Source organism: Felis catus, chromosome C2 (genome assembly GCF_018350175.1).
Source record: "Felis catus isolate Fca126 chromosome C2, F.catus_Fca126_mat1.0, whole genome shotgun sequence".
Taxonomy (NCBI): domain Eukaryota; kingdom Metazoa; phylum Chordata; class Mammalia; order Carnivora; family Felidae; genus Felis; species Felis catus.
Window position 1 is genome coordinate 40,426,473 of NC_058376.1, and position 16,220 is coordinate 40,442,692.

The following is a 16,220-nucleotide window of genomic DNA, read 5'->3' on the forward strand; positions in this document are numbered from 1 at the left end:
TGACTTTGATGTTCTGATTATATTGTGTTTTATTAGGTGAAGTGTTATCTACTTAAATTGCTATAAAATGATTAAAATTTCTCTAAGCATCAGGAAAAAAATGTTTTTTATATAAAGAGTAAATAAAATCAAACTCAAATAGATTGCCTTATCAGAGAATTATAGAAAAGCCTCTGTCTGGTATTAAGCTTGTGTCTATAAAGTACAAACAAAGCTTTTATTTATTGTTAGCATTTTCTACTCTATAGAGTGTAGAGTTTAATTAAATACATTTAAATAACTAGCATTCCCTACAGAATTAGCATTATTGCATTGAGTATCTGTGCACACTTACTTGCAACAAACATTCTGGTCCATCATCTGAACCCCATACAGTCTTGTCTTTTTAAATTATTACTAAACCAGGAGAAATAATTGATACAGGTATATCCAGCAAACTGTCTTTCAAAAATGAAGGAGAAATAAAGACTTTTATAGATAAATTAAAGCTATGTGACTTCATTACTACCCTTGTCTTATAAGAAATGCTAAAAAGAGTCACTCAAGTGAAATGAAAGGATGCTAGACAGCAACATGAGAGCATGTAAAAGTATAAAGCTCTCTGGCAAAGGTAAATATGTAGATAAAAATAGAATCCTATAACACTGTAATGGTAGTCCATAAATCACTTTAATTCAAGCATAGAATTTAAAAGATAAAAGCATAAAAAATAACTGCAACTGTATTACTAGGTTAGTGGATACAAAATTAAAAAAAAAATACCTAATTTGTGACATTGCTGACATAAAATGAGGAGGATGCAAAGGAATAGAGTTTTTCTGTGCAACTGAAATTAAGTTGTTACCAGTTTAGAATAGACTGCTATAATTGTAAGATATTTTATGTAATCCCCATGATTACCACACACACACACACACACACACACACACACACACACACATTCCTATAGAAGATACACAAAAGGAATCAAGTATGTCAGTACAAAAAAAAAATCAATGAAACACAAAGAAAAATAAGAGAGGAAAAGAAAGCAAAATAGCTATAAAATATACAGAAAACAACAAAATGTCAATAGTAAATCCTTACCTATCAGTAATTATTTTAAATATAAATGGATTAAACTCCACAATCTAAAGATACAGAGTGGCTAAATAGATTTTAAAAACAAGATCTAACTCTGCTGTTTGTAAGACTCGCTTTAGATTTAAGAACACCCATAGACTAAAAATGAAAGAATGGATAAAGATAATCCATGCAAATGGTAACCAAAAGAGAGCAAGTTGAACTTACTTTTATCAAACAAAATAGACTTTAAGTCAGAAACTGTCACAAGAGACAAAGGACATTATATGATAAAAGGTTCCATTCACCAGGATGCTATAACAATTTAAATATTTATGCAACTAACACTAGAGGTCTCAAATATATGAAACAAACACTGACAAAATTGAAAGAAGAAATAGAAAGCAATACAATAATAGCAGGGGATTTCAATACCTTACTTTCAATAATGGATAGATCCTCCAGACAGAAAAGCAGTAAGGAAACAGAGAACTTGAACAACACTGTAGACCGAAAGGACCTAACAGACATATACAGAACATGCCATTCAACAGCAACAATCACACATGGAACATTCTCCAGGATAGATCATATGTTAGGCCACAAAACAAGTCTTTTGATATTTTCTAATATTAATAATTTAACAAATTTAATATTAAAATTATATCAATGGAATGAAACTAGAAATCAACCACAGAAGGAAAATACATAAAGAAGTGGAAATTAAAGAACACACTCTTGAACAACAAAGAGGTCAAAGAAATCACAAGGAAATTAGAAGACATCTTGAAATAAATAAAATCAAAAACATGGTATAAACAAAACATGGGTTATTGCAAAAGCAGTACTAATAAGGAATTTTATATTAATAAACATGTAACTAAAAAAAGAAGAAATATTCCCAATTAAGAACCTAATTTTATATTTCAAATAATTAGAAAAACAAACTAAGCCTAAGTTAGAAGGAAGGAAATAATAAAGATTCAAGCAGAAATAAATGAACTAGAGAATAGAAAACAGTAGAAAAGAGTCAGCACACGAAGAACTGGTTTTCTGAAAATATTAACAAAATTGACAGACCCTTAGCTAAACAAACTAAGAAAAAAAAGAGAACAAAGATACTATTAGAAAAGAAAGCTAAAAACCAATACCCCTGATGAATATTGGTGCAAAAACACTAAAAAAAAACTAGAAAATTGAATTTAATAGCACATTAAAAAGGTTATACATCACAACCAAGTAGAATTTATTCTTGGAATTCAAGGGAGTTACAAAATATGAAAATAAATCACTGCAATATACCAAATTAACAGTATAAAAGACAACACTATATCCACATGATCATCTCAACTGATGCAGAAAAATATTTTACTAATTCAACACCCTGTCATGGTAATGACAAAAACACTTAAAATAGGAGTTGAAGGAAATTACCTCAATATAATCAAGTCCACATATGAAAAGCCAACAGATAACATCATACTCAGCAGTGAAAATCTGAAATATTTCCTTCAAGATCAAAAACAAGGCAAAGATGCCTACCCTTCCATTCTTTCCACATAGTATTAGAAGGTGTAGCCTGAGCAATTAGGTAAGAAAAAGAAATAAGAGACATCCAAGTCAGAATAGAAGTAAAATTGGTTCGCAGATATGTTGCTGAAAGAAATTAAAGACATAAATAAATGGAAAAATGGAAAAACATCCCACTTTCATGCATGGATTGAAAGACTTAACATTGTTAAAATGTCCATATTACCCAAAGCAAAGATTCAATGCATTCCCTATCAAAATCCCAATGGTAGTATCTTCCAGAAATAGGAAAAACTCAATGGATTCAAATGGATTTTTAAGGAACTTGAATAGCCAAAACAATCTTGAGAAAGAAAAAACAAAGCTGGAATTCCTGATTTCAAAACATTTTACAAAGCTACAGTAATCCAAACAGTATGGTACTTGCAAAAAGACAGACACAGACCAATGGAACAGAAAGAAAGCTCCCAAGTAAACCTTCACATACATGATCAAAGGACCTTCAACTAGATTTCCAAGATTGCATAATGGGGAAAGGATAATACCTTCAACAAATGTATTGGGGAAACTGGATATTCCAACTGTGGGAAAAAATGAAGTTGGACTTACCTAACACCCTATACAAAAATTAAAATTAATTAAAGACCTAAGTATAACACCTGAAACTCGCTCTCCTAGGAGAAAATATAGATGAAAAGCTTCATGACGTTGGAGTTGACAATGATTTCTTGGGTATGACAACAGCACAGGTAGTAAAAGCAAAAAAAATTAGCAAACAGGACTATGTTGAACTTTACAATTTCAATACAGCAAAAGAAACAATCAACAAGTTTTGTCAACAAGTGAAAAGGCAACCTATGGAATGGAAGAATATATTTTTCAAACTATATATCTGACAGGGCGTTGATAGTCAACATTTATAAGGAATTCCTACAACTCAACAACAACAGCAACAACAAAAAAAGCAAGTTAAATCAAATCAATGAACAAACAAACCTGATATAAAAATGGGTAAAGGATTTAAATAGACATTTTCCTGAAATATATATATATATATATATATATATATATATATACACACACACACACACACAAATGGCCAATAAGCATATGAAAAGATATTCAACATCACTAATATTTAGGTATTTTAGGAAATAAAAATAGTATTGTTGGGATGTGGAGGTATGGGAACTCTTGTACACTGATGATGGCAATGTAAATGGTGTAGCTGCTATGGAAAACAGTATGGAGATTCCTCTGAAAATTAGAAATAGAACTGCCATATGATTCTACAATACCATATCTTGATATTCATCCAAAAAAACTGAAAAAAGGATTTTGAAGAAATATTTGCACCTCCGTGTTTATTGCAGCATTATTTACAATAGCCAAGAGCTGGAAACAACCTACATGTCCATGGATGGATTAATAGATAAAGAAAATATGGTAGTTATATACAATGGAATATTATCCAGTCTTAAAAAAGAAGGAAATCCTGTCATATGCTACAACATGTATGAAACATAAGGACAATATACTAAATGAAATAAGCTAATCACAAAAAGACAAATACTGCATGTTTTCGATTACATGATGTATCTTGAGTGGTCGGACTCAGAAACATAAAGTAGAATGGTGGTTGCCAGTAGTTGTTCAATAGGTATAGACTTTCAGTTTTGCAAGATGAAAAAGTTCTAGACATCTGTTGCACAACAGTATGCATATAGTTAACACTACTATGCACTTAAAAATGGTTAAGGAGGGGGGCGCCTGGGTGGCGCAGTCGGTTAAGCGTCCGACTTCATCCAGGTAACGATCTCGCGGTCCATGAGTTTGAGCCCCGCATCAGGCTCTGGGCTGATGGCTCAGAGCCTGGAGCCTGTTTCCGATTCTGTGTCTCCCTCTCTCTCTGCCCCTCCCCCGTTCATGCTCTGTCTCTCTCTGTCCCAAAAATAAATAAACGTTGAAAAAAAAAATTTTTTTTTTAAATAAAAAAAAAATGGTTAAGGAGGGAAATTTTATGTTTTAGCTTTTTAGCATAATAAAAAAGTCAGACGTCCAAAAAGTAATTTTAGGTCTAGGAATATTAAATATAATGTCTAAAAAGGTCATGAGAAAGCATCATTTTTGGTGGTATTAGTCCATTGATTTCAGTTAAAAAAGAAAAACTGATAAAGTAGAAAGAATAAAAAATTTTCAATGACTTAAAATCTCTGGAAAGTAACCATAGTTTTTCCCTGTACAAGTTCTGAGACATTAGCCAAACTATATTATGTCTCCAAGCTGTTTTTCTTCTCTGTAATGAAAGCAAATAGGATAATGTGACCACATAGTATATTATAAGAATTGAGTGAGATAATGTGCCTGAATTATCTAGCCTAATGTCTGTCCAGAGTAGATAATGAATTTTCTCATTCCCTTCCCTTTTCCTTCCAGTTCACTAAATATCGATTGAGTGTCCACTGATGCATGGCACTGGAAAACCATTCCAAAAAGATAGGTAAAGTATTTTTAAATTATGTGACAAATTATTTAAGAAAATATTAATTTTAATGTAAAGTATTAATAACATAACATGAATTATAAATGAAGAATATAAAACAATATCAAGTTATTGCTAGGTGCCAGACACCATAAATGCATGTTTGCCTTATATCTTATCATTCTGACAACAATATGAGGAAGACACTATTATTAGTCTTATGTTACCAATAAGGAACCTGGGGGTTAGAGAATTTAACCTATCCAAAGCTCCAACTATTATAGGCAGAGCATGACTCCATGTCTGACTCTCAAATTCAAGCTCCCAACTGCTACTGTACAGTACTGTGTATAGAGAATGAGCTCTAACGTGGAACAGCCTTGCCTAATAATTCAACCAAAAGGTAATAGTCTTTTTCTTAGCTAAGGATAAGAGAAAGGGGAGAGGAGTAAGCAAACCTCCTTCCTTCCCATAGATTTCCAAATTTCTACTTCTTTCCAGACCTCAAGTAAAATGAATTTTATGGTTTCCCCAATTTCTCTCTCAGTTTTATTCTCTTGGCAATTAAGTGTTTCTAAAATGCTTCACAAATGGGAAACAAACATGGACTTGGGCAGTTGATCCTAGCTTTAATGGAGGAGGAAGAATGAGCATTACCTTGAGAAATGAGTGAATTTTGAATAGACTGAGAATATAGGGGAAGGCTAAGAGGTAAGAATTAGCAGGACATTTTTGTGGCCAATAATAAGATTAGTCATTCTAGAGCAGAGGTTTTGCTTTGAAAGATTAAGCTGAAACATGTATGGAGTTTTATTAGACCATTCACGTATTAGATTAGACCATTCATGACCCAGATTGTTGGTTATCAAATCACCTTGAAGAAAAGTAGATATTACTAAAGACTGTGGAAACCTTCCCAGTAAAAGCCTGGTAGACCAATTAAGTAACTGCTAAATCATTTGGTGCAAAAGGTGTAATTGACCCAGAAATGTTGACAAAAATGATTTTCCACAGGATAGGGATATAACAAAAGAGGATTTTTGCCTTCCCCAGCTGGATCAGACTCTTTCTATTGCTCATAGTTTTGTTTCAGGTAGAAGTGTAGGATAAGGCAGAGGCAGTATCTTTTTAAGCTTGTTCATTTTCTCTGAGTAAAAATGAGTCGTTGTGCTTTCAGATCTACTCTTGTGTATTGATCTCAGTCTTTACATACACACACTCATGTGCATACACATGCAAACAAGAATAGACAGAAAAATAAAAACAGGGAAAATACTTGTAGGCTATTTCCAGCCATTATGTAAAAGTTGTTAGTAGTTGGTTTATACCTTTCCCTAGGTCTTTGCTTGAACTTGAGTTTTATTCAAAGTCTATTGTATAAGTGTCATATTATAGTTGAGAAAAGCAGTATTCAGTTTGTTAATGCTATGAAATACAGGAGAAAGTCTGCTATTTTTTTCATCTTTCATTAGAAATATGTCATAAATACCATCCCAAAATGTTACATGAATATAGATAGAAATATAAATATTTTAAAGTAGATAGTGAAAAACAAGTCTGGATTTGTGCTTTTTAAGTATACATGCAGTAATTATATAGAATCATTTGAATCATATATGCCATGGATACGTTCTTGGTTACCTACAGATTTCAACAAAACTGTTCCTTTTTCTTTAAATTTAAAAGTATGCTGGGGGTACCTAAGTGGCTCAGTCGGTTGAGCACCCGACTTTGGCTTGGGTCGTGATCTCATGGTTCCTGACTTCAAGCCACACGTCAGGCTGTGGGCTGACAGCTCAGCGCCTGGAGCCCGCTTGGGATTCTGTGTCTCTCCCTCTCTTTGCCCCTCCCCCACTCAGTCTGTCTCTCTCTCTTCTTCAAAAATAAGTAAAAATTAAAAGAAAAAAAAGTAGGCTGGAAGTAGAAAATGGTGACATTATCTATGTCACATTCCTGGGTGCAGCCAGCATCCAGCCATCACTCAGTGATACCCTCCCCCAGAGGATCTGAGCAGGTCAAAGCTGCAGTCCCTCAGAAGCGAGGGGTCAGGAAATAAAGCCGTATCTGAGATAAAACTCAGGAAGGAGGTGCCGCCTGGCAATGTGACAACTTGGTCACAGACAGTGTACAAGCAGGGAGTGGACAGAAGCTGAAGACAAAGGACAAGCACATGATTGCTGATCGAGGAGAACAGAGTTCTGATACTAGAGACTGGGTAGCTGGATGACACCCCTCCCACGCATGCACATATACACCTACAAGTGCCACAACAGTCCACCCCAGTAAGCTAAGCAGCACCATCTAGTGGAGAATGGAGCTGGTACACTAATGCCTGCCTAACTGGGCCAACCTCGCTCTTCAGGAACACCACAAGTCTCTCCGCCTGCTTACTTTTTGGACTATGAAGTGCTTCATAATTTGACTTCTAGGGGAAAACAATGTTATTTCAATTGTGTTTCAGTCTGTTTGCCACTCCATCTATTCAATTTTATTTTTTTTTCTTTTTCATTTCTTTTCTTTTTCTTGAATACAGAAAGAGGAAAAAATTGTTTTCATTTTCAATTTTTATTAAAAATACAGGAAGCCATCAAAATCCTCAAAGAGAAAGCAGACAAAAACCTCTTTAACCTTGGCCGCAGCAACTTCTTATTCTCCATGTCTCTAGAGGCAAGGGAAACAAAAGAAAAAATGAACTATTGGGACCTTATCAACATAAAAAGCTTCTGCACAGTGAAGGAAACCATCAGCAAAACTAAAAGACAACCGATGGAATGGGGGAAGATATTTGCAAATGACAGATAAAAGGTTAGTATCTAAAATCTATAAAGAACTTATCAAACTCAACACCCAAAAAACAAATAATCCAGTGAAGAAATGGGCAAAAGACATGAATAGACACTTCTCCAAAGAAGACATCCAGATGGCCAACTGACACATGACAAAATGCACAATATCATTCATTATCAGGGAAATACAAATCAAAACCACAATAAGATACCGCCTCACACCTGTCAGAATGGCTAAAGTTAACAACTTAGGCAACAACAGATGTTGGTGAGGATGTGGAGAAAGAGGATCTCTTTTGCATTGTTGGTGGGAATGCAAGCTGGTGCAGCCACTCTGGAAAACAGTATGGAGGTTCCTCAAAAAATTAAAAATAGAACTACCCTATGACCCAGCAATTGCACTACTAGGTATTTATCTAAGGGATACAGGTATGCTGTTTCAAAGGGGCATACACACCCCAATGTTTATAGCAGCACTATAGACAATAGCCAAGTATGGAAAGAGCCCAAATGTCCATCAATGGATGACTGGATAAAGAAGATGTGGTATATATACACAATGGAGTTATTACTCAGCAATCAAAAAGAATGAAATCTTGCCATTTGCAACTACATGGATGGAACTAGAGGATATTATGCTAAGAGAAATTAGTCAGAGAAAGACAAATATCCTATGACTTCACTCATATGAGGACATTAAGATACAAAACAGATGAACATAAGGGAAAGGAAGCAAAAATAATATAAAAACAGGGAGGGGGACAAAACATAAGAGACTCTTATATGGAGAACATACAGAGGGTTACTGGAGGGGTTGTGGGAGGGAGGATGGGATAAATGATTAAGGGGAATTAAGGAATCTACTCCTGAAATCATTGTTGCACTATATGCTAACTAACTTGGATGTAATTTTAAAAAATATATTAAAGAAAATGGTAAAAAAATAAAATATTTACCTTGGTTTATATTTAACCGTATTTCATTTCCTATTTTCACTTATACAATATAATTCTTAACATTGATATATGTCATGATATTAAATATCATTAATGTCTTGTTATTTTACTGAGTATTAACCCATAATCCTCCATAACTTTAGAGTTGTCTTACAAGTTAAATTATTTTATTTAATGTCAAGTTGGTAGTTCAATAGTCAACCATGGCCCCCAACACATAGACTACACACACACACACACACACACACACACACACACACACACACACCCCTCCTTAGATGCTATATTTAATTAGATTTTCTGTAATAGTGTCATAACAACATTCTGGAATATATAGAATCTTTCATTAAAGAAAAAGATGCCACCCAAGATTCTCAAAATTTCAGTAAAAGAAACAGATTTCTCATATTATTCTAATGTAAAGTGTTACTAACATTTCCATAAAATGAATTATTCATTTCTTGTAGAGCTTAGCCAATATATTTATTTGTATGTAAAATTTAGTTAGATAAGCAAGATTTATTTAACCTCTATATTTAAAACTTCTATATTTAAAACATCTTATTTCTCACACTATTAATAATATATAAATTTTAATGATAGTAATTTTTTTCTGTTATCTAACTATAATTTTAAAATAGGAATTTCCTTTCCAGTGATTCTGATATATCCCATTATTTTTAAAAGAGATATAAAATTTAACATTTAAAAAAAATATTTTTCATATATCTATAAGGTGAAAATTTGAATATAATTTAAGGGTTAACTCAATAAAATTAACTTTACTATGTATTTCAAATGATTTCTCTCTTAATTCAAGAAATATTAATAGATTTGCAATCTTAATCATAAAATCACTTTGTCCAAAACATATATTCTGTAACCTAGTTTCATATAAAACTTTCATCAAAAACCACTTAAATATATCTTTATTCTAAGTTGCAAAAATGGATAACATAAACATAAATAATCATTCAAGCTAAATAGTAGTGTTCACACACAGGACTTTGGTTTCCAGAATGGCAAAAGAGGAAGGTTCTTTACAGATTCACACTCCTGCATATAACAACAATAAACTCTGGACAAAATAGAACAATAACAAAATTAAACTAGCAAGTGGAAAGCTCTGGACTGTGAGCAAAGACGTGGAGACCCTTGCAGGAGAGCTAAAATTTGAAAGAAGATTTCAAAATGGTTTGAATTTCACACTATTGTAGATTTGGTCCAAGAGCAGGCAATAGTTATACAAGCAGCTAAGAAAGGTCACCCACTCTCAAGAAGTAAACAATTAATAGAAGCCAATTCCAAGATGTACCAGAAGTGAAAAATATCAGAAAAGGACATTCCATAACTACTGTAACTATATAATAAAGCAAAGGGAAATATACTCATATTGAAAACCAACTTAGAAAATCTCAACAGAAATATGGAAAATATTTCTAAAATCCCCCAAAATTTTGGAATTAAAAAATAAAATATCTTATGTAAGTGGTGAATCACTAAATTCTATTCCTTAAAACATTATTATACTATATGTTAACTAATTGGATTTAAATTTTAAACTATAAATAAATTAAATCAATCAATCAATCAATCTTGGGGTGCCTGGGTGGCTGTGGGTTAAGCATCTGACTCTTGATTTGAGCTGAGGTCATGATCTCATGGTTGTGAGATCGAGCCCTGCCGTGGGCTTCATACTGGGCATGGAGCCTGCTTAAGATTCTCTCTCCCTGTCCCTCAGTCCCTCCCCTGCTCCCTCTGAAATAAATAAGTAAATAAATAAATAAATAAAAATAAATAAATAAATAAATAAAGTATCTTAAATTGAAAATTCAATAGATATCTATCTATAATAGGATAATGGAGATGACAGAAAAGAATCAGTGAGCATAAAAGATAGATTGTGGATATGATCCAATCTAAAGAAAAGAGGGGAAAAAATAAAAACATAAATTTTCAAGAACCTGTTGGAAAAGACGATCAAAATAAGTAATTAATGTGTACTTACTGTCCCAGAAGAAAGGAAAGAGAAAATGAAGTAGAAAAATTATATGATGAAATCATGACTGATAATCTCTCTAGTTTGGGTAAAAGATATAAATTTAGAACTCCTTAAAGCCCAGTAGACCCCAGGAAACATAAATGCAAAGAAAGTCATGCCTAGGAACAATATACTCAAACTCCTAAAAACAAAAGATAAAGAGAAAATCTTGAAAGCAACCAGAGTAAACAACATACTACATTTGGGAAACAATTCCTCTAGCTTACTTTAAAAAAAAAAAAAATTATTTATTTACTTTGAGGGAGAGAGAATAAGCTGGGGAGAGGCAGAGAGATAGAATTTCAAGCAGGCTCCACACTCCAGTGCAGGGATACAGGGCTGGAACTCACACACCGTGAGAACATGACCTGAGCTGAAATCTAGAGCCATACTCTTAATCAACTGAGCCACCCAGGCACCCCGATCTAGCTTTCTTAATTGGAAACCACAGAGGCCAGAAAGTGGGTACTGGGGGGGTTATTTAAGAGATGACATTAAAAACATTAAAAAACAAAAAACATAATAACAAGAAAATAGTTAACTCACAATTTCTATTTTCAGTGAAAACAACCTTGGAGTACAAAAGTAAACAAAAATATTAGTTAAGAGAATTTGTTGCCAGCAAACCTAGACTATAAGAAATGCCAAAGGAAGTTTTCATGCTGAAGGGAAATGTTTTTTGAGAAGAAATGAATAGCACTGGAAATGATAAGTATCTGGATAAAATAAAAGAATATTTTCCTTAATTTAAAATTATATAACCATTTGAAGCAAAAATTAATATTATAATGCAGATGTAACATGTATTGCAATTGTAACTACAAAATCCTCGTCTGACTGAGGAACATATTTTAAAAATAGCAAGATGGTAGGTCTAAATCCATATCAATGACATGTTAATGGATTAAAGATTATAGTCTGATTAAAAGGTGAAAAATTTCACAATAGATGTGAAAGCAATACCCAAATATACTGTTTATGGGAGATACACTTTACATATAAAAACACAGGTAGTTGAAAATAAACAGAAGGAAAAAGATCTATCAGCATAAGAAGGTTGTAAATACTATATTAGTATCAGATAAAATAGGCTTTAAAATACTGCCTGAGGTAAAGGACATTTCATAATGATAAAAAGATCAATTCATCAGAAATACATAGCAATCATGAAAGTGTACAATAATAAGACAGCTAAGATGACATGAAGCAAATAGAGGCATAATTAAAGGGAGAAATAAAAGGTTCTACAATCTTTGTAAGAGGTTTTAACACTCTTTTTTTCAGTAATCCCTACGACTAGGAAAAAATATCAGTTAACAGGTAGATAATCTGAACAATACTCTATGACCTTGACATCACTGAAATTTATAGATTATTATATACAACTGCAGAATACACATTTCAGTCACAAAGATTCACCACATGACAGAAAACACAAGTGTTATTACACTTAAAAAGATTGAATGCATACAGAGTATGTGCTGTGACCCCAATTAAATAACCCAATATAAACTAGGCAAAAGATTTGAGAAGACATTCTGCAAGAGAAGATGACTGACCAATTAGCACAAGACTCTCAACATCATTAGCATTAAGGAACTGGCGTTAAAATTCATAAGAAGATAACACCACACGCAAGGATGGCTAAACTTAACAAGCTGACAATACCAAGGGCTGCTGAACATGTGGAGCAAACAGAACTCTCAAACACTGCTGATATAGAGGAAAAATGAGGTAATAACTGGAAAATTGTTCCACAGTTTCCTAAACTTTTAAAGATAGACTTATTGTACTGCCTAACTGGTTATTCCATTCTTATGCATTGAATCCAAAATAGTGAAAACAGAGTCTTGTAAATGAATTTTTATAGCTTTTTTATTCACAATACCCCCAAACTGGAAACAATTCAAATGTCCATCAGTCAGTGAAAGGATAAGCGAGATGTGATATAGTCATACAGTGGAATATTACTCAGGAATAAAAAGGAGAGACTATGAATACATTCAACAGATGGATGAAACTTTATTTTCATTTTTACAATGTTTATTAAGATAACAAATTTATAAATTAAAGGACTCAGAGGCACATAGTTTAAAAGGCCAATACCATGGGAATAACAAAGTCAACACAGAAAAGAAGATACACACAGTTACAAACAATACATGATGGTTTTAAAAGCCACATCCCCCCAATTAACACATCGTATGAATCATCCTTCACAATTACCATGATAAAAAGTTATTTCATCATATGAATCATCCTTCAAAATTACTGTGATAAAAAGGTGGAAAAATAACTCCACCTACCGAGCATAGAAAATCCTATTTATACTGAACTGCCCTGCATTTCATCAATACTGTTTAATATGGCCTCTTCTATTCTGCCATTAGAAGTATTGAAGATGTTATACATCTTCAATTGTATTGAAGATACAATAAATACTATTGTATTTTCAAATGCACATTATACTTAAATTTGCTCTTCACTGAGAACAATTGAGTATATATTTAATCAAATCATAATACAAATGCTTTCGTGTTGAAAACTCATTTTGTGGGGACAAGTGTACAGGGAGGAAGTATATGTACAATTATGTTGTTTCTGAAGGACTACTCAGAGATGGAGGAATCTTGAAATCATGATGCTGAATGTAAGAAGTAAGGCACAAAAAAGTACACAACATATGATTCCATTAGTATAAACGTCTAAGAAATACAAACTAATCTATACTGACAAATAAATAAGTGGTTGCCTGGGCTCAGAGCAAAGGGAATGTTGGACTACACTGGGACACAAGGAAACATTGGAGAGTGATAGAAGACTTCCAGATCTTGTGGTGTGGTTTTCAGGTGTGTATGTCTGTCAAAAATGTATCAAATTATGTATTTTTTAAGTGGACACAGCTTACTACACATAGGTTACACCTCAATACAATTGATTTTAAAAAATATATGCTTTTCACCAAAATTAGTACTCTTTAAAAGACATCATCAAGAAGGCTCCTGGGTGGCTCAGTCAGTTGAACATTTGACTTCGGCTCAGGTCATGATCTCACAGCTCATGAGTTCGAGCTCCGCGTCAGGCTCTGTGCTGACAGCTCAGAGCCTGGAGCCTACTTCAGATTCTGTCTCCATCTCTCTCTGCCCCTTGCCTATCTCTCTCTCTCTCTCTCTCTCTCTCTCTCTCTCTCTCTCTCTCTCAGATATAAATATTTTAAAAAAATTTTCAAAGACATCAATAAAAAGACAAACATAATGTCAAAAATTTAAGTTGAATAAATAAAAATTCATTGTCATTTGATAAATTGTGATTATTGAAAACCTGGTAAGAGTTAAAGTTGATTTTAGAAATGTTAACTGGATTACTCCATTTACATTGTCGATGCAAAATGAACAAACCTTTTTTTAAAATTTTAAAGAGAAAGGGAAAGAGTTCTAAGCCCAAGATAGGACTACTGCCTACAATTCACCATCTTCACAAAAAGACCACTGTGGGGAAGGAACATTTGGTGCAGGGCCGTATACTTTTCTGCATAAAGAGCTACAAATCATCATGATGAAGGACATTCTGGAAAATTACAGACTTTACCTCATGTTTTCTGTATGTGCAAGGTTGTATGACTTTAATCTTATGAGAACCAGGGAGGTTTTTTGTTTTTCTTATCTTTATGTTTGGAATCTCTGTTTTGGTTATTTTTTTAAGAAGATGCACAATCAATATGTTCTCAGGACAGAAATAGAGCCCATAACTTGAGGTTTTGTGGAGTCATTTTGACCTTTGTAAATGGTAAAGTATAGCTTCCCTGGGAGCCTAGGAGCAGGGCTCACAAGTGTTGAAAGTTGAAAATTCCCTTTATCAACAGGGAAATCAATATTTCTCCAATTTATTGATTGGTACCTAAAATTAAAATCCATAACTAACTCTTAAAATGATTCAGCCAATGGCGAGGATGTGGAGAAACGGGAACCGTCTTGCACTATTGGTGGAAATACAAACTGGTGCAGCTACTCTGGAAAACAGTGTGGAGTTTTCTCAAAAAATTAAAAATAGAACTACCCTACAATCCAGCAATAGCACTACTGGGAATTTATTCAAAGGATACAGGAGTGCTGATTCATAGGGGCACTTGTACCCCAATGTTTATAGCAGCACTTTCACTAATAGCCAAATTATAGAAAGAGCCTAAATGTCCATCAACTGACGGATGGATAAAGAAGATGTGGTTTATATATACAATGGAATACTAGTTGGCAATGAGAAAGAATGAAATACTGCCATTTGCAGTAACATGGATGGAACCGGTGGGTAATATACTAAGTGAACTAAGTCAGTCAGAGAAAGACAGATATCATATGTTTTCACTCATATGTGGAACTTGAGAAATTTAACAGAAGACCATGGGGGAAGGGAAGGGAAAAAACTACAAACAGAGAGGGAGGGACACAAAGCATAAAGACTCTTAAATACAGAGAACAAACTGAGGGTAGATGAGGGGGGTGGGGGAGAGGCGAAAATGAATGATGGGTATTGAGGAGGACGTTTGTTGGGATGAGCACTGGGTATTGTAATGTAAGTGATGAATCACAGGAATCTACCCCCAAAACCAAGAGCACACTGTATACACCGTATGTTAGCCAACTTGATAATGAATTATATTAAAAAATAAATAAATAAAATGGTTCAGCCAAAAAAGTATGTGTGTATGTGTATATATGTTATATACGTGCATTGAGGAGTGTATCCACATATGTATGAGAGAGAAAGAGAGAGGGAATGAGAGAGAGAGAAAATATATCAAAACATTAACAATTTGTAAATATATTTGAGCTTATGTGGGTTCTCATTTTGCTATTTTTCAATTTTCCCCAAGTTTTGAAATTTCCAAAGTAAATAGTTGAAGTAAAACACAAAGACTTACCAAATTTACATTAATGAGTCTGCCCACTGAAATTTTAATAACCCAGGAAATTTTAATAACCCAGGGAAGTGATGTGGATACATATTTTGTAAAGCATTAAAGTTGAAGCATGAAATTACTAAATATATTGCAGATGAGAAAAAAAGCACTGTGAGATAAAAATATCGACTTTATGGATTGTCAAAAAAAAATCCACCTAATTGACGCAATTTTTATATCAGGAATTCTGATTATTTCCTTATTTGGGGAGTACAAAATAATGAATGGCTATGAGCAAGGCTCACAGTCTATTCCTTCTTGATCATTTACTAACTACATAACTTTTTTAAAACTCAGTGTCCTCATACATAAAAATAGGGAAAATAAAAGTACTTGCCTCGAGGATGTTGTAAAGATTAAATGAGATAATGAGCTTAAAGTATTTAACAGCTTAGTACAAAATAAG

At 33.4% G+C, this 16,220-nt stretch overlaps 1 protein-coding gene across 2 annotated transcripts in view; it reads left to right on the forward strand.

The window, feature by feature from the left end:
• HTR1F (5-hydroxytryptamine receptor 1F) overlaps positions 1 to 16,220 on the forward strand; it is a 152,517-nt gene that overhangs the window by 65,130 nt on the left and 71,167 nt on the right. For both annotated transcript variants that reach the window (XM_045036770.1, XM_045036769.1), the window contains exon 3: positions 5,029 to 5,092. The gene's annotated coding sequence lies outside the window, so the exon portion shown is untranslated. The remainder of the gene's footprint in view (positions 1 to 5,028; positions 5,093 to 16,220) is intronic.